We start from the raw sequence: 25,349 nt of genomic DNA, 5'->3' as shown, positions 1-25,349 counted from the left end.
GGGAGGTGGGATATGGGATTCTGGCATCACAAGCGGTGGCTTACCCTCCATACTGCCAGCCCTGACAAAGAATTTTATATAACGTAAGTGTTCTCTTCTGGGGCAACCATATACTCATTTAAAAGGAGATGAACATGATGATTGCATTTGTGTGACACACACACCCATGAGACTGAGGTTTCTGTGGTTCTATAGATGCCTCTGGGGGGTGGGGTGGGGAGCAACGCATAGACAACAATTCAGTTGTAACCTTTAAAAAACAGTCGGTTTCCTCACGACCATTAGTATCCTACACAGGAACGTGTGGTGTCACAGCAGTGAAATCAGGCCAAAGCACAGAAGAGCCATTCCTTCCACCCAGCTGAGTGCACCTGGGCTTTTCCTCCACCTTACGGTAGTCCAGACAAAGCTGGTCATCTCATAAGCACCAGGCTCCCCCCGCCCCACAACCCTCCCCGCCTGCAGCATCTATTGCAAGCACTCCTCCTTCCTGCTCAGAAGAGAGAGCATTCTTCCTAGACAGAAACATGCATTTCTTAAGCCCAGAATCACACGGCCACTATCTCAATAACCCCATGCAAACATGCATGGAGTTCCCTAGACCCGTTCCTCCATTAATCCCAAACGGAAACGACCGTGTCTTCCTGATTCCTTTTGGTGACTGGGCAGCAAGTACTTCACGGAACGGTGGGATGAATGTCACTGGATAGAGGTAGGAGTAAGGAACAAAGCGAGGGTATCTGCTTTTGGGAAACAAACTGCGTTCTACTTAGTACAAAAGTGTCAGACTCAGCACACAGCACTGCCTGTATTCACTACACTGAGGCTAACTGCAATAATCAAATACCTTTGTGTCACTTTATCTCGCTTCCCATGTTGGATCGTTATCCCCTTTTTTATTCTATCAGTATTAGCAGACACTAGTCTTGTTTATGTGATCCCTTTGACTCTGAGTCCTTTCATTATGATCAATTGTGAACAGAAATTGATCACTTGGACTAGTGAGATGGCATTGGTACATGCCACCTTGATGGGATTGAATTGGAATCCCCTGGTATGTTTCTAACTACCGTTTGGGGCATGTCAGCTTGAGCATGTCCCAAATTGTGTACATCTCTTCCCTCTCTTATTCCCACTCTTATATTTAACAGCGATCACATTTCAGTTAAATTTCAACACTTAAGAATAACTGTGTGATAATTACAGAATTAAACCAATAGTATTATGTGGCACAGACAAAAAAAAAATACTAAGAGGGATAACGTATTAAGTTGTTCATTAACAGTCAGGGCTATGGCTGATCAAGTCACCGTATCTCATAGTGTCCATTTCACTTCAACAGGTTTCCTTTTTGGTGTTCAGTCAGTTGTCACCGATCAGGGAGAACAAATGATATTTTGGGACTGGCTTATTTCACTCATATGATGTGTTCCAGATTCCTCCATTTTGTTGCAAATGACCGGATTTCATTTTTTTTTTTCTGTAGTATAGTATTCTAAAGAGTACATACCCCATAATTTCTTTATCCAGTCTACCGTTGATGGGCATTTAGGTTGGTTCCAGGTCTTAGCTATTGTGAATTGAGCTGCAATAAACATTAAGGTGCAGACAGCTTGCTTGTTTGCCAATTTACTTTCCTTTGGGTAAATTCCAAGGAGTGGGATGGCTGGGTTGAATGGTAAGGTGATATTCAGGTTTCTGAGGAATCTCCAGACTGACTTCCATAGTGGCTTGACCAGTTTGCATTCCCACCAACAGTGGGTTAGTGTCCCTTTTTCCCCACCTCCTCTCCAGCATCTATTGTTGGTACATTTCTGGATGTGAGCCATTCTAACCGGGGTGAGGTGAAACCTCATTGTGCTTTTGATTTGCATTTCCCTGATGGCTAGTGATGCTGAACATTTTTTCATGTGTCTGTTGGCCATTTGGATTTCCTCTTTTGAAAAATGTCTATTGAGGTCCTTGGCCCATCTCTTAAGTGGGTTGTTGGTTTTGTTGTTGTGGAGTTTCTTGATCTCTTTGTAGATTCTGGTTATTAACCCTTTATCTGTTGTATAGTTTGAAAATATTTTTTCCCATTCTGACGGTTGCCTTTTCACTCTCCTGACTGTTTCTTTTGCAGTACAGAAACTTCTCAATTTGATGCAATCCCAATAGTTGATTTTGGCTTAGACTGCCTGCGCCTCAAGGGTCTTTTCCAGAAACTCTTTGCCTGTGCCAATATCTTGAAGGGTTTCTCCAATGTTCTCTAATAATTTGATGGTGTCGGGTCGTAGATTTAGGTCTTTAACACATGCTGAGTGGATTTTTGTGTAAGGTGTAAGGTAGGGGTCTTGCTTCATGATTATGCACGTGGAAATCCAGTTTTCCCAGCACCATTTATTGAATAGACTGTCCTTGCTCCAGGAATTGGTTTTAGATCCTTGATCAAATATAAGTTGGCTGTAGATGTTTGGGTTGGTTTCTGGTGTTTCTATTCTGTTCCATTGGTCTATCCATCTGTTTCTGTACCAGTACCATGCTGTTTTGATTACAACTGCCCTGTAGTATGTCCTGAAATCTGGTATTGTGATGCCTCTGGCTTTGTTTTTGTTGTACAAGATTGCTTTAGCTATTCGAAGTCTCCTGCGTCTCCATATGAATTTCAGCATCATTTTTTCTAGATCTGAGAAGAATGTCTTTGGTATAATGATTGGCATTGCATTGAATCTCTAAATTGCTTTTGGGAGAATGGACATTTTGATGATTCCTTTGTCTTTTTAAATGACAAATTTTTTTTTGTTGTTTAGTGTACTTTGTGTGTAGTATATTGTAGAGGCTCTGGATTTAGTTACCTTTAATGAAAAATCCTGAATCTTTGTTCTAGCAGATTGTTAAGTTAACTAAATTTCAGCCCTAATTCTGGTATACCTGTGGTGAGAAAGAAGTTGAAAATTTCCCTCAGCTTTTTGAACTTCCCATTATTTTTCTTACCTGGACTCTTGAAGTATAAATAGTTAAAGGATTTCCCAAGTACTTGGGTAGCATTTGTAAACTCATTTGCAAACTTCCTTTGTTATTACCTTCATTATTAAGATTTATTTTTACTTGAAAGGAAGAGTGACAGAGAAAGGAAGAAACAAGAAGAAAGTGTTCTCCCATCTCCTGGTTCAGTCTCCAGATGCCCATGGAAGCCAGGAGCTAGGAACTCCATCCAAGGCCCCGCCATGGGTGGCAGAAACTCAAGTATTTGAGCATCATTCACTACCTTCCCAGGCACATTAGCAGGAAGCTAGATCAGAAGTGCAGTATCTGGGACTAGAACTTAACACTATGATATGAGACATGGGCATCCCAAGTAGCCAACCTGCTGCACCACAGTGCACTGCCTTAGTCCCCTTATTTTGTAGCACTCTTCTTCCTCAAATCTGAACTCAATCCTCTGTATTCGCAGTCCTCTTACATCCTTGAACTAAAATGTACCAGTATAGAAAAAAATATAAATATGTAAATTTTACCTAATACATTTACTCTCCCTCTAGTTTTGTGAGGTTTATTCACTCTTCAGTGCCTCACAGAGTTCATTTTTGTTCAATTATTGTCTCGAGGTTAGAAGTATATATGTAAGAGAGTCAGCCACTTTACTATTCCTGGAAATGAATCTGTATGTATTTTAATAAGTTAAGAGAACAATAAATTATAATATCTCTTATGGTATCTTGGGAAAGAAAAATCAAAAATATTTTCTATTTTGAAAAGAAGAATAATCCATCAAACAATAAATGCTCTCTGTTTCTAACCCATGTAATTCACATTGTTAAATAAATCAAGTGCAGATAGTCTGGCTTTTTGCCAAATCCAATTTCTGCTGAAGACATAGTAGTATCCAGAAAATGCTGATCAATGAATTTATAGTAAAGCTGATCATTGTGGTTAGTACTCAGTTTATCAATGGTTGGATTTACATGTAAATTTGACAGCTGATTAATCAATAAGTCGTGCATAAAAGAAGTGTCAAGGGCCACAAAGTATGGAAAATCAGTATTAGGAATGTGTGTGCAGATTTTTGCAATTTATTTATTTCAGTGGCAGAGTGACAGGGAGAGGCAGAGAGAAAGAGATCATCCATCTGTTGGTTTACTTCAAAAATGATTACCCAGAGCCAGGAACACCACCTGGGCTTCCCATAGAGGTTGCAGGACCCAATACTAGCTGCTTCTGATTTCTCAGGTGCATTATCATGGAGCTGGAACAGAAACTGAGCAGGTGAGACTAGAACTGGTACTCCTATATAGGAATGCTAGCATCCCGGCCTGTGGCTTAACCCACTGTACCACAATGCCAGCAACTTGCTTTATTTGAAAACACTTAGTTATGTGAAGCTATAAGTATAGGTAAAAGTAATTGAAAACAGCTGATTAAAATGACAAATTATTTCTTTTTGTCACTGAAGCCAATTAAAATTTGGCAATAATAGAGAACTGGGAGGAATTCAAGGTGACATTCTGTTCTTTTTTTATATTACTCTTTTTCTTCTTTACCTTTCCTGATAAAAAGGCTATAATTTTTATAAAATCAGTTTCATTATATGTATCTGTTGAAAAAAATGGATGACCAGAGTAAAGAGTCATTATTTTTTCATTAAATTGAAAATATGATATGGAAAAAAAAAAAAACAAGAATAGCAAATGTAAATGTTTTAGATATATTAGGTATGGGCTTTGTGTGAGAAATGGTAATACTTGTAGTAAATCATTATCATTAAAATATTTTAAATCATTTTATTTATTTGGAAGGCACAGAAAGAAAGAAGAGTGAGGGAAGGAGAGTGAGAGAGAGAGAGAGCCAGAGAAAGATGGATATAGAAAGATATTCTTCATCTGTTGATTCATTCCCCCAAATAACCTCAATTGCTGAGGTTGGAACAGGTTGAAGCCAGAAGCTGGGAAATCAATATGGGTCTATCACATGGGTAGACGGGACCCAAGTATTCGAATCATTACATTCTGCCTCCCAGGGTATGCTAGAGGAAGCAGGCCTCATCAGTGGAGCCAGAAATTAAACCCAGACACTCTGTTGTGGGATGCAGGCACTTAATCACTTCACCAAATACACACTCTAGTTATTATCATTTTTAATAAAAATATTGCATTCTTCTTTCTAAAGTGCCTTAAAATGACTGGTTTTACCTATAAAAGTAGAATAAGCTATCAGTGCCTTGGAAGCAGAGCTACATTGTAGTTCTTTGTACTCCTGTGTCTAATACAGTGTCTAACTCATAGTTTAAAAACCCAAGAGGTGGGGTAAATAAAAACTGTATGGTTCATGTGAAGTATTCACTTTAGAAAACAGATTACGATCTTTTGCTTCCCAAATGATGGTTGAATTTTCATAATTTAAAAATCAAGTAGAAGGATTGGATTAAGATGGTGGAGTAGGGAGGGAGTTTACTGCTCTACTTAGGAGAAGATAGTTTAAAAAAAGTGGAGAGCGTGCAGTCTCAGGGAAGCATTAGAGAAAAAACAGCAGAGTAAACTCCATGCAAATTAGACGGACACTATAGGCCTTAACTGAAGGGTGTGGACATGTACAACTCAGGACCCCAGCAGGTGAGAGCCTCCACACAAGCTTTGGAGAGTGAGAAGAGACCAGACTTCAGCAGTCCAAACCACTGGCAATAAAGCTGCAGGAAGAGCCTGGAGGGAATCCCAGCTTGGGGCCTTGTAGGAGTTAGTGTACCTGCCAAATTGGAATAGAAGATAAGGGGTGGGGAGGGCATGTTTCTCTCTCCCTGATCACCCTGCAATAGCATCCTATAACAACCCGAAAGAGAGCAGGCACCACGTTCGACATACATAACAGCTACACCAGCTTATGTCCACACCCAGCAACCAGCCCAACAGAGACTCCTGAGTCTGGTGGTGAGACCTGACAGAGGGCTGGGTGCTCATGACTGTAAGAGGCATGTATGCCAAGACTGAAAGCACTGAGACTGTGTGGGAGGGCTCAGGGTGTGGCTGGGACTTTGGTCAGTCACTGTGGGAAGCACCACAAGCTCCGGGCTCCCTGATTGCCTGGTGAGGGACATAGCTGTGGAATCTGTTTACAATGAGGACTGCACTGTGGGGAACCGCAGGCTGGCCACCCTTGGGAACTTCCTCACTTTGCTGTTTGCATGGCCTGTTGTAACAACTTGTGCAAAACAAGTTAAGGAAGTGCTGGCTGCTGAGAAAAACAAGTCAAGGAAGTGCTAACCACAGGATGTCCTGAAGACACAAACAACCCCAATGGAGCAAGATGAACTTTCGTCCTGAGGCACTATGTGCCCTTCAACTTGATTGGACTGTGCCTGCATGGACTGCATGTGAACAGACTTGCCATTGGCTGGGAGCATCCTGCTAGGGGAACCTAGGCTATATAATGGGGATAGGATTGTGTAGGAGTGAGGGCTTGGCTTCTTTTCTTTAGCCTTGCATCTGGATGAATAAAGTTCCATGAGAACCGAGTAAGCAGCGATCGTGTCTTTACTACGCTGGACTCTCACGGGCGAGCGTCCGGCACTGCACAGATCCTTTGTGTGGTTCATGTGGCCTTGGATGAATATTATACCAACTGGGGATAGAGCCCAGGCACTAGACTCCTTTGAGGAGAGGAGGTTAGCTGAGTGTACACCAACAGAGCAGAACAAACCTCCCTTCTAACTGAAGAAAAAAAAAAAAGATTTACCACGCCCAACTTCGGTGTCACTTTGGACACTCTCTTCACTCTGGAACAATTAACAGAGCTCCCTGGCCAAACCCACCACATGTATCTAGGTATTTACTGAAAAAATAGACACTCCACTAATCCACATAGTCCAAAGATAAAAGCCACCACAGAAAAAAAAAAAAAGAAACCAACCAATGAGTATCCCCACAAATTCAGAATAATAAATGCACCAATTCAAAAAAACAAGAATAAGGAAGACAAAATGACACCCCATAAGAACACAACACTTCAATACTGGATTTTGAAGATGAAGAGATTGAAGAAATGACAAAAAGGAATTCAAAAAATTGATCGTAGGATTACTTAGAAGTAATCAGAAGCAAATGCATGAACTAATGAAATCTTGACATGACATGAAAGAAAATTACTCCCACAAAATTGAGATCTTAAAAAGAAATCAAAATGAAATTTTGAAAATGAAGAATTGAGTAGATCAAATAAAATTCAGTGGAAAGTCTCAGCAACACAATCTGTGAAACAAGCAGAAAAGAGAATATCCAACTTAGAAGACAAATTGTAGGAAATTATACAGTCAGACCAAAAACTAGAAAGAGAAATTAGAAAACTAATAAACACTATTGGGAATCTATAGGACATAATCAAATGGCCTAACATACAGGTCTTAGATATTCCTGAGGGAGTGGAAAAAGAGAAAGGATTAGAAGGCCTTTTTACTGAAATAATAACAAGAAAATTTCCATAATTTGGAGAAAGAAAAAGACATCCAAGTACAAGAAGACATAGAACTTCTAAGAGACATGACCAGAAAAGATCATCACTACAACACATGGTAACTAAACTCTCCACACTAAAACAGGAAGAAAATATTCTAAAATGTGCATGAGAAACACTAGATAATTTTCAGAGGCTTTCCAATTAGACTTACAGTGGACTTCTCATCAGAAACCCTACAGGCTAGGAGAGAATGGCGAGATATATTCCAAGTCTTAAGAGGAAAAAATTGTCAACACAAAATACTGTATTCTGCAAGGCTCTCAGTTATGAATGAAGGTGAAATAAAGACCTTCCATTAAAACAGAAAGTAAGGAGCCAGTACTGTGGTGCAACAGGTTAACGCCTTGGCCTAAAGCGCCAGCATCCCATTTGGGCACCAGTTTGAAACCCGGCTGCTCCACTTCCAATCCAGCTCTCTGCTATAGCCTGGGAAAGCAGTAGAAGATGGCCCAAGTCCTTGGGCCCCTGCACCCATGTGGGAGACCTGGAAGAAGCTCCTGGCTCCTGGCTTTGGATCGGATCAGCTACAACCATTGTGGCCAATTGGAGAGTGAACCATCAGATGGAAGATCTCTCTCAGCCTCTCCTCTCTCTGTGTAACTCTGACTTTCAAATAAATAAATAAACCTTAAAAAAAAAAAAACAGAAAGTAAAAGGATTTGTCACGACCCATCCAGCCTTGTAAAACATGCTTAAGGATGTGCTGCACACAGAAACACAGAAACATGGTCATCCCTACAAAAGAATTTAAAGGCAGAAAATTTCCCAGTTAAAGTACAAAGGAAATCCAAAGTAAACAATAAGAATATTCATGGGAAAATGGTAGGGCAAAGTTATCAATAATCACCTTGAATGTAAATGGCGTCAACTATCCAGTTAAAAGGCACAAACTAGCTGAATGAATTACAAAGAAAATTCATCTATTTTTTGCCTACAAGAAACACAACTCATCAACAAAGATGCACACAGATTGAAAGTGAAAGTATGGAGAAAGATATTCCAGGGCCAGCACCACAGCTCACTTGGCTAATCCTCCCCCTGTGGCGCCAGCACCTTGGGTTCTAGTACTGGTTGGGGCATCGGATTCTGTCCCGGATTCTCCTCTTCCAGTTCAGCTCTCTGCTGTGGCCAGAGAGGGCAGTGGAGGATGGCCCAAGTGCTTGGGCCCTGCACCCGCATAGGAGACCAGGAGGAAGATCCTGGCTCCTGGCTTTGGATCAGCACAGTGCACTGGCTGCAGTGCTCTGGCTGTAGCAGCCATTTGAGGGGTGAACAAATGGAAAAAGGAAGACCTTTCTCTCTCTCTCTCTCTCTCTCTCTCTCTCTCTCACTGTCTAAGTCTGCATGTAAAAAAAAAAAAAAGAAAAGAAAAGAAAGAAAAAGCAAAATATATTCCATGCTGAAAGAAACCTAACAAGAGCTGATGTAGCCATCCTAATTAAGACAAAATAGACTTTAGCACAAAAGCAGTACAAAGAGAAAAAAAAGAATTACATAATTACAGGATCAATTCAATAGGAAGAAATAACTATTATAAATGTATTTGCATCTAATTACAGGACACGTGGCTATTTAAAAGAAATGTTAAGGATTCTAAAGGGGGACATAAACTAGTATAATAGTAATGGAAGACTTCAATACCCCACTTTTAGCAACGGATAGATCAATCAGACAGAAAGTCAGCAAGGAAACAACTGGGTTAACTGACACTATAGAGCAAATGGACCTAGCAGATATCTGCAGAACATTTCATGCTACAGCTGCAGAATACACATTCTTTTCACCAGTACCTGAAGCTTTCTCTAGGATTGATCACATGCTAGGCCATAAAGCAAGTCTCAGTAAATTCAAAAACATGGAAATAATACAATTCATCATCTTAGACCACAATGGAATGAAGCTGGAGATCAGTAACTTAGAAATCTCTAGATCATATGCAAACACATGGAGATTGAAAAAATGTTCCTCAATAAACAATGGGACATTGAAGAAATCAAAGAGAAATCAAAAAATTTCTGAAAACAAATGAAAATACAACATATCAAAACTTATGGGATACAGCAAAACTAGTGTTAAGAGGAAAATTTGTAGCAATTGGTGCCTACATCAAGAAATTGGAAGAAAGACACCAAATAAATTAGCTATCAGTGCATCTCAAGGACAACAAGAAACAACAGCAAACCAAACCCAATACTAGTAGGAGGAAAGAAATGATTAAAATTAGAGAAGAAATCCAAAAAAATTGAAACAAAAAATACATAATTTCAGCAGAATGAAGAGCTAGTTTTTTTTAAAAAATAAAGAAAATTGAAATACCATTGGCCTAACCAAAAAAAGGAGAGGACCCAAATTAAAAAATTATAGATGAAAAAGGAAATGTAACAACAGATACCAGAGAAATAAATAGAATCATTATAAACTACTACAAAAAGCTGTATGCCAACAAATTAGGAAACCTAGAAGAAATGGATACATTCCTGGACATATACAACCTACAATATTGATCAATGAAGATGTAGAAAACCTAAAGAGACCCATAACATAGGTGGAAATTGAGTCAGTAAAAAAGATCCTCCCAAAAAAGAAAAGCCCAGGACCAGATGGATTCATTGCTGAATTCTACCAGACATTTAAAGAAGAACTAACTCCATTTTGGTAAAGCTATTCAAGACAATTGACAGGGAGGGAATCCTCCTAGATTTTTTTTCTATGAAGCCAGCATCATCTTAATACCTAAACTTGAAAAAGATGCAACAGAAAAAGAGAACACTCAGAACAATTTCCCTGATTAGCATAGATGCAAAAATCCTCAACAAAATTCTAGCCAATTGAATCCAACAACACACCAGAAAGATCCTCTACCCAGAACAAGTGGAATTTATCCCTGGAATGCAGGGATGGTTCAACATTCGCAAACCAATCAATGTGATACACCACATTAACAAACTGCAAAAGAAAAACCATATGGTTATCTCAATAGATGCATAGAAAGCATTTGACAAAATACAACACCCTTTTATGATAAAAAAAAAAAAACTCTAAGCAAATTGGGTATAGAAGGAAAATTCCAGGGCTGGCGCTATAGTGTAGCAGGTAAAACTGCTGCCTGCAGTGTCAGCATCCCATATGGGCACTGGTTCGAGTCCTGACTGCTCCACTTCCAATCCAGCTATCTGCTATGGCCTGGGAAAGCAGTAGAAGATGGCACAAATCCTTGGGCTCTTGCACCCACATGGGAGACCTGAAAGAAGCTCCTGGCTCCTGCCTTTGGATCAGTGAAACTCTGGCCATTGTGGCCAACTGGGGAGTAAACCAGCAGATGGAAGACCTCTCTCTCTCTGCCTCTCCTTTTCTCAGTGTGTAACTCTGACTTTCAGATACATTAATATTTAAAAAAAGAAGGAACATTCCTCAACACAATCAAGGCAATTTATGAGAAACCCACGGCCAGCATAATATTGAATGGGGAAAAGATGGAAGCATTCTCATTGAGATTTAGTAAGGATGCACTGTCACAATTGCTATTCAATATAGTTCTCAAACTTTTAACTAGAGCTATTATGCAAGTAAAATAACCAAAGGGTAAAATTGGGAAGGAGGAAGTCAAAATATCCATATTTGCAGATGACATGATTCTATATAGAGAGAGGATCCAAAATACTCCACTAAGAGACTATTGGAATTCTTATAAGAATTTGGTAAAGTAGCAGGATATAAAATCAATACACAAAAATCAATAGCTTTCATATACACAGACTATGCCATGGCTGAGAAAGAACTTCTAAGATCAATCCCATTCACAATAGCTACAAAAAAATCAAATACCTTGGAATAAATTTAAACAAGAATGTCAAAGATCTCTATAATTTGAATTACAAAACATCAAAAAAAGAAGATACAAAAAAATGAGAAAAATCTTCCATGTTTATGCGTTAGAAGAATCAGTATCATCAAAATTTCCATACTTCCAATAGCAATTTACAGATTTAATGCTATACCAATCAAAATTTCAAGAATATTCTTCTCAGATATAGAAAAAAATGATGCTGAAATTCCTGTGGAAACAAAGGAAACCCAGAATAGCTAAAGCAATCTTAGACAAGAAAAATGAAGCCAAGGCATCACAATACCAGATTTCAAGACATACCATAGGGCAGTTATAATCAAAACAGCCTGGTACTGCTCCAAAAACAGATAGGTAGACCAGTGGAACAGAACAGAAATACTAGAACTCAGTCCAACCATTTAAAACCAATTTAAATTTGACAAAGGAGTCAAAACCAATCTCTGGAACAAGGAGTCACTTCAACAAATGGTACTGGGAAAACTGATTTCTACTTGCAGAAGTACGAAGCAAGACCCCTACCTTACACCTTACACAAAAATCCATTCAAAATGGATTAAAGACATTCTATGAAGCAATATCATCAAATTATTAGAGAGCACTGGAGAAACCCTGAAAGACCCTGGCATAGGCAGAGACTTCTTAGAAAAGACACCAGAGGCACAAGCAATCATACTCAAAATTAACAATTGGGATTACATCAAATTGAGAAGTTTCTGTCCTGCAAAAGAAACACTCAGGAAAGTGAAGAGGCAACCAACAGAATGGGAGAAATTATTTGCAAACTATACAACTGATAAAGGATTAATAATCAGAATATATAAAGAGATTAAGAAACTCCACAACAACCCAGTTAGTTAAGAAATGGTCAAAGGACTTAAACAAACATTTTCCAAATAAGGAAATCCAAATGGCCAACAGACACATGAAAAAAATGCTCAGGATCACTAGCCATCAGAAAAATGCAAATCTAAGCCATAATGAGGTTTCACCTCACCCTGGTTAGAATGGTTTTCATACAGAAATCAACAAACAACAAATGCTAGGGATGATGTGGGGAAGAAGTTACCCTAATCCAATATTGCTGGGAATGTAAAGTGGTACAGCCACTGCAGAAATCATTATGGAGATACCTCAGAAATCTGAATATGGACCTACAGTATGACCCAGCCTTCCCACTCCTGGGAAGTTGTCCAAGAGCAATGAAATCAGCATATGAAAGAGTTATCTGCACCCCATGTTTATTGCAGTTCAATGCACAATAGCTAAGACATGGAATCAACCTAAATGCCCATCAACTGAAGACAAGATTAAGAAATTATGTGATATTGACATCATGCAATACTACACAGTGGTAAATTCAGTCATTTGCAACAAAATGGATGAATCTGGAAAACATACTTAGTGAAATAAGCCAGTCCCAAAGGGACAAATACCATATGTTCTCCCTGACCTGTGATAACTAATAGAGCACCTAAAAGGCAATATGTAGAAGTGCAATTGACATTTTAAGAAGCAGTGACTTGAACAGCCCTTGTTTTGACTGTTGCTGAACAGGGTTTTTTTTTCTAATACTATTTGTTGAACTCTTTACATTGTATAGAGTTAATCATATATGTATAAAGTCTATTGAAAATAGATCTCAGTAAAAAATAAGAATGGGAATAAGAGAGGGAGGAGGAGGAAGAAGGATGGGAGTATGGATGGGAGGGAAGGCACAGTGGGAAGAATCACCATGTTCCTAAAGCTGTAATTATGAAGTATATGAAGTTTGCAAAAAAAATGAAGTATAACTAGGGGAGACCATTGTTTAAAAGTAAAATGGTGGTATTCTCATATTCTTAAGGTGATGAATATATTATTCTCATTGCTTTTATATTTGAAATTTATAGTATATGGTAAGGAATCAGTAAATATTGAGTTAAATAAATGAAAACTGAATTCCAAGGTATTAAAATGTTACTAATATAAAATATAATTCTAATATTTCTTAGCTAATGAACTGTCAATCAAAAATTCAAACTAGTTGCTGGCATTGTGGTGCAGCAGGTTAAGCTACCATGATGCCAACATCTCACATGAGCTCCAGCTGGAGTCCCAGCTCCTCCACTTCCAATCCAACTCCTTGCTAATGTACATGGGAAAGCAGTAGAAGTTGGCCAAGTAGTTGGTCCACTACCATCTACAAGGTAGACACAGATGGGATTCCAAACTTATAGCTTCAGGTTGTCCCAGCGCTTTTCATTGCAGTCATGTAGGGAGTGAACCAGTGTATGGAAGCTCTCTCCCTGTCTCTGCCTTTGGATAATTCTGCTTTTTAAGTAATTAAAATAAAATAAATCTTTTTTAAACCTTTTTTTATTTTTATTTTTTGCAGGCAGAGTGGACAGTGAGAGAGAGAGACAGAGAGAAAGCTCTTCCTTTGCTGTTGGTTCACCCTCCAATGGCCACCGCGGCCAGTGCACTGCGGCTGGAGCACCACGCTGATCCAATGGCAGGAGCCAGGTACTTATCCTGGTCTCCCATGGGGTGCAGGGCCCAAGCACTTGGGCCATCCTCCACTGCACACCCTGGCCACAGCAGAGAGCTGGCCCGGAAGAGGGGCAACTGGGACAGAATCCGGAGCCCCCACCGGGACTAGAACCCGGTGTGTCAGCGCCTCAAGGCGGAGGATTAGCCTATTGAGCCGTGGTGCCAGCCAAAATAAAATAAATCTTTAAAAAAATTCAGACTGTGGCTGGCACCATGGCTCAATAGGCTAATCCTCCACCTGCAGTGCCGGCACACTGGGTTTTAGTCCCGGGCGGGGCGCCGGATTCTGTCCTGGTTGCTCCTCTTCCTGTCCAGCTCTCTGTTCTGGCCAGGGAGTGCAGTGGAGGATGGCCCAAGTCCTTGGGCCCTGCACCCCATGGGAGACCAGGAGAAGCACCTGGCTCCTGACTTCGGATCAGCACAGCGCGCCTGCCACAGCGGCCACTGGGGGGTGAACCAACAGAAAAGGAAGACCTTTCTCTCTGTCTCTCTCTCTCACTGTCCACTCTGCCTGTCAAAAAAAAAAAAAAAAAATTCAGACTGTGAGCGGACTTGAAAAAATTCAAGGAGAAATGGATTTGAAGATAAAAATTGAAAACATAAACTTTCTTTTTCAACATATGCTTCATCAAGTTCAAGATGATTTTTAAATTGATGATTCCAGCCATCTAGTCCATCCCTGAAGAACTGAGGATCTTTGGAATTTAACCATGTCAGTGCAGTCTTTTTACATTATTAACTGGAGAAAAATCATTATCTTCAAAAGATTTTTTAACATTACAAATCAAAAAATAAGTCAGAAGAACCAAATCAGGGCTGTAAGATAGATACCTAAGGATTTTCAACTGAAACTATTGCAAAGTTGCTCTTATTTAATGACAGTAATGAACAGGAACACTGTTGTGACAGAGAAGGAGTCTCTGGTGAAAATTTTCTGAGCATTTTCCTGCTAAAGCTTTGCTTTCTCAGAAGAATCTCATAATAAGTAGATGTTACGGTTTTGGGCTCTCCAGAGCAACCAGCAAACTGCCTTTTTGCATCCCTCAGAATTGTTGCCACGACTTTTGCTTGACCAGGTCACTTCTTTTGACTAAACCACTCCCCCCTCATGATAGCCCTTGCTTTAAAGGATTGTGCTTTGTCTCCAGGATTCTAATACCAAAGGATTGTGAAGAATTTTTCGAAAAAATGCTGAGAATTCCACTTTATTAAAATGTCCACTGAAAACTCTGCTCCTGTACTGCAGCTTATATGGCAGCAACAGTGTTGATGCTAACCAGGGAAAAAAATTTGCTTTATTTTAATTTTCAGTCAGAATTGTAAAAGCTGAACCAATTGGAATGTCTGTGGTATTGGCTTTTGTCTCTGCTGTTAATCTCTGGTCCTTTGCAGTTTTGCAGGGATGGGTGACATCCTGCTTGTGCCATATAAAGGTCTGCAAAATCTTTTGGTTTGGCCCTGCCAATGCAACCGAAGGTGGGACTTGAAGTTCCAGAAATCTATTGCAGGCTGATTTTTAAGTTGATAATTTTGTATGGCCCATGAATGATGTTATAAATACCCAAATGATCCTTGGCAGAAAAAAGATTCCCCTCTCTTGAATTAGTGAATGGATACAATTAGTTTTTTTGCTTAAAAAAAAGGTGGTCTGCTGCTGTAGGCTTTATCTTCTATATCCTCTTGTCCTTCCTGGAATGAAGTATCCTGTTGTGAATTACTGATGCCTTTGAGATATTCTCTTCACAAACTTTTCAGAATGAATCAATGATTTTACCATTCTTCCACTCAAGTTTTACCATAAATTTATTATTTTGTTCTTGTTTTAAATCTAGACAAATTTATGTTGCTCTGATAAGGGATCTTTTCAAACTGATGTCTTATCCTTCTTAGTAACTTAAACTACATCTGTTCAAATATATTATGGCATGTTGATATGAATTTATTTTGATGCAAAAATGTTTGAAGCCTATACCGTTCTCTTAATACGGATCTTCTGTGTATTTTCTGAAGACCCCTTGTAATTGCAATGTGGCCAGTGTTTGCCTACTTCACTTTCAAATATAGTATTACTTATTATTTCCTACTTATATCATGAAATTTTATTACATATATGTTAGTATGTTTGGATGTGTTATTTTGTTCACTCCTGAGAGCTATTTATCAGCTTTTGAGGTCCTGAGTATTTTGCAGTTACTCAGGTTGACAGGAAATTTGCTCAAAGGGCTGTTCAGTGGACCTCCATCCAAGACTCATTTTAGAAAACAGTTCCCCAGAGCTCATTGCTTTCGCTTCACCCATTAGGTGATGAGACCACTGGTTATGAATATGAAGATAAATTGCTTGGAATATAGTATATTGTACAATTGCCTTTTATCCCAGATTTCACTTTTTTGACATCTCAATCTTACATTTATATTCATGAAGGTTTCATAAAATAATGACAACAAGAATAATCTATAATTGTAATGCATTTGATATTTTTCTACTCATTTACATACCCCATTACAAAACTACATTGAAAATAAAGTAATAGGCAGATGGATTCATGCCCTCAGTAGATAATGTCCAGCTAGAGAAATCATACTAGATATTTTTGAGTACAGAAGAATTTATTTTACAGATTGTTACAGTGGTCCCAACTGAGCTTGAAGAGGAAAGGAGATAGTGTTTTCTGTCCTCTGCTGATGCCTACAATTCACACAGTCACAACTAAGCTTTTGGTAAATCCAGAGCTCCATTTCCCTCCATACTTTGGATTTGGAGATAGGTATTTTTGATAGCTCACCACAAGTGCACTCTATTTTACATGAGTTGGTACATATAAACTTTAATAAAAATACTTCCATAGTATCAGCTGGCACAATATTAATTTGGATCCACTAGAATTTGAAGTTCTAAAGGAAGATCCCTATCTTTATTCACTGTTGAAATAAATTGTGATATTCATGTTATATAACTTCAAAAAGGGTTTATGAAATAGGGAAAAACTAAACTACTAGGAGCTTTGTCACTCAGTCTTAGAAAGATGACTGATACAGTTTTCATCTGCTTTGAAAAATCTTAGGTAGAAGTTGGTAAGGTTGATTGAGCTGGGAAATGTCTACTTGTATGTACTTAAAAGTATAATATCATACTAAGCCTACTATAGTGTTGTGTGAATTTGTACCTTTTACATTAAATATTTGAATATGTAAGTATAATCATTTTTAAATTACAAGTTTCAGAAAATTTATTGATATTTGAGGAATGAAAAATTTTAAAGTGTTTAAAGTATACAGAGAAGAATTCAATAATACAATAATAGCACAGAGCTAGAGAATGATATGATGAACATCCTTGTGACCACCACCTAATTAGAAGAGTCCATGGCTGCCCACTCCCTCTGTCCCTGAGGCTCCAGGGGCTTCAGGGCTTGTTGGACCATGGCTGCCACCTCCCTTGCTTTGCAGCTGTCTCTCACGGCTATGACCTTCTCCTCTTCAGCAGCCCAAGGACTGACCTTCAGTGTGTGGTGGGTTTGGGGCCCAGTCATTGTTGTGACCATTTGTGCCAGCCCAGGAGAGCCCCTTGGCCTGTGACCGCCAGGTGCCAGCCCTCTGGCTTCCAGCCCTGGCTTTCCCTGAATTCCGCTTGTTAGGTTCTTGGTGTTCCAAAAGTGCTGGTGGCTGTGAAGACTCTGGACAGGAAGAAGCAGCCCCAGTTCTTTAGATGTAAAGGGTAAAGGGAACCGCTGTCTGAGGTAGGTGACACCCATGGCCTATCTGTGACACGGTAGGGTCTTACCATCCAGCACCAAATGCAGGACAGCAGGCACCAGGAAGAGGCCAAAGGGTAAACGAGAGGGCCCCAGGCTCAGTAGATGCTTTTGCTTCCAGGGTCTGTGTGTGGTTCCTGGACCAGAGGAGCCACATGCTGGGTTTGGGAGGGTCTGTGAGAAAGCTCGGAGGCCCCGCTGTGTCCTTGTTTTACCACCATCTGAGTAGAACCGCTCTGCAGGAATTTGGTGCACAGTTAAAATGTCTTTTAGGCTGCTGCAAACCACATCAGGAGTGTCTGCTTTGAGTCCCTGCTGCACTTCTTGATTCCAGCTTCCTGCTAATGTGTACCTGGGAGGCAGCAGGCGGTATCTCAAGTACCTGGATCTCTGCCACCCGTGTGGGAGACCTGGATTGAGTTACAGGCTTCCAGCTTTAGCCTGGCTCAGTCCTGGCTATAAGGGTATTTGGGGAGTTAAGCAGCATATAGGCACTCTCTTGCTGTCTCTCAAAAAAGAAAAAAAATGTTAAAATACTCTTTGTGCCAGTAGCTTGTCTCTACTGCCTCTTGCATCCCAGCTGTCTCTCACCCGTTCTGACACTGCAGTTCCTACAGCAGGTCCATCCGCATACCTGGTAGTCCCCTCCCTGATTTAAAACTCTTGCAGGCTATCAAATGAGGCTTCATGCTTGACTCTTTAGCTGTTCCTCACTTGTTTCTGCCACCTTCAACAACAAACGGCAGTGCACTGACTACTCCTTGAACTAGGCTGGCCCCTCACTATGATCCCCCTGTTGTTCCCTCTTCCACCCAACTCTGCCAAGTTAGCATGCTATTTTTGATGTTATAGCACCCTATCAAGGTTCTCAACAGCTGCTCCCAGCAAGTATTATAATTTCTATTCACCTATTAAATTGCTTTAATAGCACTGGGCTTTGCATGCTTCAGATGAGTGACTTTGGTATCAGTGCTGTACTCTGTGAGTTCCAGGAGGGCCTTGTGTCTTCTCATTTATCTTCATGTACTTGGTGCATTTTTCCCAGTGTCTAGACCATAGTAAACATTTTTTATAAAGCTTTTATTTAATAAATATAAATTTAATAGGTACAGCTTTTGGAACATAGCTGTTCTTCCCCCATACCTGCCCTCCCACCCCCACTCCTGTCCCACCTCCTACACTCCCATTTTGCATTAAGATTTATTTTCAATTATTTTTATATACAGATGATCAACTCTATACTGAGTAAAGATTTCAACAGTTTTCACCCACACAGACACACAAAATATAAAGTACTGTTTGAAGACAAGTTTTACTGTTAATTCTCATAGTACAACTCATTAAGGACACAGATCCTACATGTGGAGCAAGTGCACAGTGACTCCTGTTGTTGATTTAAGAATTGACACTCTTATTTATGACATCAGTGATCACCTGAGGCTTTTGTTATGAGCTCTCAAGACAATGGAAGCCTTTTGAGTCCACAAACTCTGTCAGTATTTAGACAGGGCCATAATCAAAGTGGGAGTTCTCTTCTCCGTTAAGAGAAAAGTACATCTTTCTTGGATGGCCCCTTCTTTCCACTGGGATCTCACTCACAGAGATCCTTCGTGTGGATCACTTTTTGCCACAGGTAAACACTTATCAATTGGCCAAATATCATCAAACATCCAATCATGTGTTAGGTGTAGTTGTGGGCTGTTCTGGGGAAAACACAATAAGCAAAACTAAATGCTAGTAATAAATACTTGCTAGTACCCACCCAAGTTAAAATGAAAAGTTTTAAGTTTACAGTGTGTTTTAAGTGTTATGTAGAAAAACAACGGGAAGGGATGAAAGGAGGTTGGAGGAGGAGATAGTGTTACATTTTCAGTAGGGAGGCCCAGGACAAACTCCAGTTAGAAGCTAAAATCTTAAAGAAAAAGATGAAGAAAGTGAGCAAGTGTGATTCATGGAGATACAGGAAAAGCCCTGCAGTCAGAGGAGTAGTAAATGCAAAAGCCTTGGGGAGACCAGGATGGCAGGAACTGAGGAGGGAACAGGGCCAAAAGGACAGAGTTCTTTGTCACTCTGGAACATGGTGGCAGGTTTTGCCCCAGTGAGTAACATAAACTGACTTAATTTTATCAGGATTCCCCTGCTGCCGTGTGAGCAAAGAGGACAGGGTGAACGCAGACAGATCTCTCTGGTGGAAGCTAGTGCAGGAACCAGAGTAATCAGGATAGAGGCCTGGGCTGAGTGAGAGCAGAGGAGAGCTGATGAGAGTTGGGTTCTGGATGTATTTTGGAAAAATCAGCAGGTTCTGTTGGTGCTTTGGATACATACCACAGAGGAAAGAGGCATCAAGTGTGACGATGCTGAGTTTTGGGCAATTTCTCGTTCATTAGTTCTGTCAGAGAGATGTTCCATTTCTTATTGGTACTATTGCAGGCCACCACACTCCTGCCTCTGCCACTGCTGGCCCCCGACCAGCTCTTCCATCTTCGGGGGTCTTTCTGGGCCTTCTGTTAACTCCTCACAGCTCTTCTCCAAGCCGTTTCCTGTTCCTTCTGCTGTGTGGCCTGATCTGCTCTCCCATGCACGTTTCTCATCATCATGCCACGTGTGGCATACCTTTGTGGGGACAGGGCTACTAGTGGGGAACAAGGCAGCTGCAGGTGGAGCTGATGCTCTCGTGGTGCTGTCTTCTAGTGCAACAGATGTTGCTTAAACTCATCAGGGATGTGATGTTAGGCGACTTAGATTCTCTGTGCTTCAGTTGCCACCATTTACAAATAGGGATAAGAATTTATAGCATCACAGTAGCAACAACTGAATGGTTGGTGTGTAAAGCATGTAGAGCTGGTAAAGAACAGCACATGGCTACAGAGGGAGTGCTGTACCCATTTGTTAAATAAATAAACACAGAATTTGGAAAAAAAATTAAACATGAAAAAGCAAAATAACTCATTTTAATATACAATTATATGCCCTGTTTTTGTGAAAACCTCACAAATTTTAATTGACTGTTTTTAGTTAACTCTCTCTATAGAAATTTAAAAATGCTGCTTCTGAGTGGGTGTTCAGCCTAGTGGTTAGGACACCAACTAGGATGCCCACATCCCATACTGGAGCAGCTAGGTTCAGGTTTCTGGCTCAGCTCGTGATTCTAGCTTCCTACTAACATGCTCCCTGGGTAGCTACAGGTAATGGCTCAAGTGGTTGCTTCCCTGTCACCCACCTATGAAACCTAGACTGAGTTCCAGGCTCCTGATTTTGACCTAGGCTGGCTCCAGCTGTTGGGTATTTCAAAAGTGAAATCAGTACATGTAAACTGTCTATCTGTCTGTCACTCTCTGTCTTTATATCTGCCTGTCAAATAAATAAAACAATTTTAAAAGGTCCTATTTATGAATGGAATATTCTAGGAAAGATGACACTATATTTTTAATGCCCTTGGGTACATCAAATATTGTTATGGCAGTTTCGTTGGCTCAGTTTTTATATTAAAAGTAGTTTGTCATCCTATTTTTGAAAAAATTATCTTTTTAGATTATTTTAGTGTATAGTAAATGGCACATGAAAAAATCCACAAAAATGACTACACAACAAATGAGTACTTGTGCAGATAATATTCATACAGAAATATCAATTATGTTTTTGAGCATGTCACATTATTGGGTATGTTTATGTTTCACAGAAGAGTTTAGTTGGAATAAAATTATGGATGTATTATTTAAATGAGGTAGAGGATTATATGGTTCTTTATGCAGAAAATATATCTCATTTCTCTTACTTTATTATCTCATTTGGTTTTAGATGAAGGTTGTCAGATTGTGTAATGCAAAAACCAGTTCTCATTTTCACCAAGACTGCACAGATTTAATACATGTGCTTCAAGCTTCAATTTCCTTCTGAGTAATAAGCTGCTATGTGTCTTGCTTTTTGGTTTGTCACATGTGAGCTAGGGCGTTGTGAAACTTATAATTATGCTCTGCTCATTTCCTTAGAGAAATATTAATTTAAATAATTGTAGCTTATCATGATTATTAAATGTTGTAATTTTCTACTATTTCTAATATACATTTTAGAGAATATCCGGAGTTCTTAGAATTATTAAAAGTAGTACCCAAAGATACTTTCATAAAAGTGTTTTTCATAAATTTGAAGATTCTTTATTTGTAATTAAGAAATAAATAGCATAATGAAATAAATTTGTAGGCTAGATCCACAAGGTGTTTTTCTTCTAATAAAATCATTTCAAATTTTTTCAGTAACCATATTCTGGATCTTGGCAATGCCAACACTCCATATACAAGCACTGTTTCAAGTCCTAGCTTCTCTGTTTCTCATTCACTTCCTGTTAATGTTCTGGGAAAGCAGCAGAATACGGCCCAAGTACTTGGAACCCTGCCACCTATGTGAGAAACTAAATGGAATTCTTGGCTCCTGTCTTCATGCTGGCCAACTTCAGGCTATTGCAGATTGTGGGGTGGGGTGGGGGAGATGAATCAGAGAGGTGAAAGATCTCTTTCTCTCCCTGTCTCTCCCTCTCTTTGTCGCTTTGCCTTTTAAGTGAAATCCTTTTAAAAAAGAACTATGGATGCCACATATAATCAATTAGAAGTCTGTTCTCATGCAACTTTGTCTTGTGGGAATAAAACTAGCAGGAGGGTTTCAAATAATTTTGAAAAGTAGAACATTGATTTTTAATTTAATACCACTTTAATTTAATACCAGTGGCCATTGGCTGTGTGAATTGTGAGGAATTTACCAAGTTCCAAGAATTACTTAAGGTGGTGAGGACAATGATGACAGAATAGTTCATGAATTTAGCACTATAGTTCCAACAGCTTCCTTTGTAGGGAAAATTGATGCCAGCCAAACCTGTAAACAACTTTATGAGTCTTTTCTGTCAGTTCATGCCACTGAAGACAGAGTCATATAAAACTGTATAACCCAGACCTCAGAAGTAGTAAAAAACCTTCAAAAACAGAGAAAAGAACCTGGATGATATAACATTACTAAACCAACTTAGAATAGAACAGATAAGAAATTAATGCAGTCAGAACTAGATGTTTAGGAAGTGGTAGATAACAGGAACTGGAAGATGTTTAATAAATGCTACAAAATTCAGTTCAATCCTTCAAAGAATGAATAAAGAAAGATGCATTTTAGCTACTGGGTCATCTCATGAGAGCTAAGCATGACCAAGATCAACAGGGCGGGGTTCCTAAGATGATAGCTGAAACAACAGTAATAGACTTTTTGTTGGTTTCAGCTCCATCTAGCCAACACTTCAAGTATAAATAAGTCTGACAATTATGGAGAAATCGAGTATTTTTTACTGATTCTGTAAAAAGAGATGTTTTGTAACTATTACAATAATTTTCTGAATCAGTCTAAAAATACCATGCTAAGATAAAGACTTCAGATTTTTATTTATTGAAAAGGGTGATTTGATTCTCTTTGTTAAAAAAATAAATAAATAAAACCACCATTAACCTAGAAATGCCTGCAGGAAACAAAATGACCACCAGGAAGAATTACCTTGAAATCAAGTCAGTGTGGTAGAATTTTTTGTCTCCTACATAACTAAAGACTAAAAATGCAAAATAAAATGGATATTTTAATTGTAAGAATAAGAACTCATAGGGGCCGGTGATGTTGTACAGTGAGTTAAGCCATATGGACGCCGGTTCGAGTCTTGGCTGCTCTACTTCTGATCCAGCTCTCTGCTATTGCTTGGAAAAACAGACATCCTTGGGCACCTGCATCTGTGTGGGAGACCTGGAAGAAGCTTTTGGCTCCTGGCTTCAGACCAGCTCAGCTCTGGCCATTGCAGCCATTTGGAGAATGAACCAGTGGTTGGAAGACCTTTCTTTCTCTGGCTCTACATCTCTTCTGCAACTCTGTCTTTCAAATAAATAAAATAATCTACTTGAATGATGGGTCTAGCTCAGGAGCAAGTAGGAATTACTGAAGAGTCAAAATGAAGAAAGGACACATAGGTGAAGATGAGAGTTCAGTGTGTATGTAAGGCCCAGGGAAACAAGTCTGATGGCATCCAGGTCTTCGCTTTATTTTTGACCTGGCTTACCTGTCAAGTTCATTCCTAGCAATAAAAGCTGAATGATGAGGCAGAGCTTGATTTTCCCACTAACAAGAGCAGCAGGCTGTCCTCTGAGAAAGTGATTGTGCAGAATTCTCAGAACCTTGGTAGTGCTAATGCAAAGGGAGCATGCTGAAGCAGCAGCCAAATTAATAACATTCAGGAAGACACGTTTCTGCCACAAGAGAGCAGTCAAGTCTTTAATAAAGTTCCCTTATCTTTTATTGACTAATCAGCCTATATACTGTAATCAATCTCGAGGGAAAACCTAAAATGATAGCTTAAAATTTGCAGATAGAGAGTTCTTGTTGTTCTTTGACAAGAAATGAGGAAAATGCATAGCTTTTTGATGATCCACTTCTGGGGGTGCTGAGCATGAGACTTGCTCCTTATTTACAGTACTGCCACATTTCTCCCATTACTTCTTCCTTGCCAGTCTTTTGCTTTGAGCCCAGCCTTCTTTAAATGTAAGAGCAGAAGTAGTTGTATATAAGCAACCAAGTTCTTGGATTTCCTGTGATATCTTTATTATAAAATAAGTGTAATGTCATAAACTTGGTTCTTCGCATAACTTTAGGATCCTAGACTTTTTTTTTTAAAATCCTAATTAGTACTTTTACATTCTTTCTGCAATGTGATGCAGAAATAGAAAGTTAAAACCTAGGGATCTTAAGATGTTTCTTGGATGGGTGAGGGTGAATTATTTAAAATCAACAGGAAATCACATTTTTAGATCTTTGAATTAATATTCACATATGTTAAATAAGTAATGTATCTTGTGCACTTCATGTGAACTCTGGGCCATTGCTGTGTTTGAGAAGGTAAGAGAACAGTGAATTTAACGTTATTGCACTTCTCATTCACTTGATCAGGATACAGCATGTCCTATTGAAAGCTTGCGCTGGATTTCTATCAGTCCTTGTACATAAATAATGACACTCGTCATTATGTTCTGCAAGTAACAGCTACTTGGTGTGTAAAGAAGGATGGGATGTATTTTTCTGGTATTATTGACTCTCCTTAGGGTATATGTCATCATCCTAACCAGTATTAATACTAACGTTTCTCTTGATATATTTTCATTATCGTTTCTATACACTCTAATACCTTGTTCAGACTATCAATGTTTCATTATATGACTGACCAGGAATTTTTTTAAATGTTAAAATTAAATATTATTTTGAATCTGTTCATTTTTTTGACAGGCAGATTTAGACAGTGAAAGAGAGAGAGAGACAGAGAGAAAGGTCTTCCTTCCCGTTGGTTCACTCACAAATGGCCGCTAAGGCCGGAGCGCTGCGCTGATCCAAAGCCAGGAGCCAGGTACTTCCTCCTGGTCTCCCATGCGGGTGCAGGGCCCAAGCACTTGGGCCATCCTTCACTGTCTTCCTGGGCTACAGCAGAGAGGTGGACTGGAAGAGAAGCAACCGGGACAGAATCTGGCTCCCCAACTGGGACTAGAACCTGGGGTGCAGCGCTGCAGGCAGAGGATTAGGTAAGTGAGCTGCGGCACCAGCCGAATCTGTTAATTTGATAAGCAGATCTAATGAGTAAAATTGTTATGGCTAAAACAGATTTTCACCATAAATTTCAAATTTCTCACTCTGCTATCACCAGGAAAGAGATCGGGCAGGCAAGATGGCAGA

General features: G+C 39.5%; 1 pseudogene; it reads left to right on the top strand.

The window, feature by feature from the left end:
- Positions 1–22,752, top strand: part of LOC100344753 (protein MIX23 pseudogene) — a 55,208-nt pseudogene extending 32,456 nt beyond the window's left edge.
- Positions 22,753–25,349: the final 2,597 nt, after the last annotated feature.

This window comes from Oryctolagus cuniculus, chromosome 13 (genome assembly GCF_964237555.1).
Source record: "Oryctolagus cuniculus chromosome 13, mOryCun1.1, whole genome shotgun sequence".
NCBI classification, from domain to species: domain Eukaryota; kingdom Metazoa; phylum Chordata; class Mammalia; order Lagomorpha; family Leporidae; genus Oryctolagus; species Oryctolagus cuniculus.
This window is presented reverse-complemented; position numbering and strand designations above follow the sequence as displayed.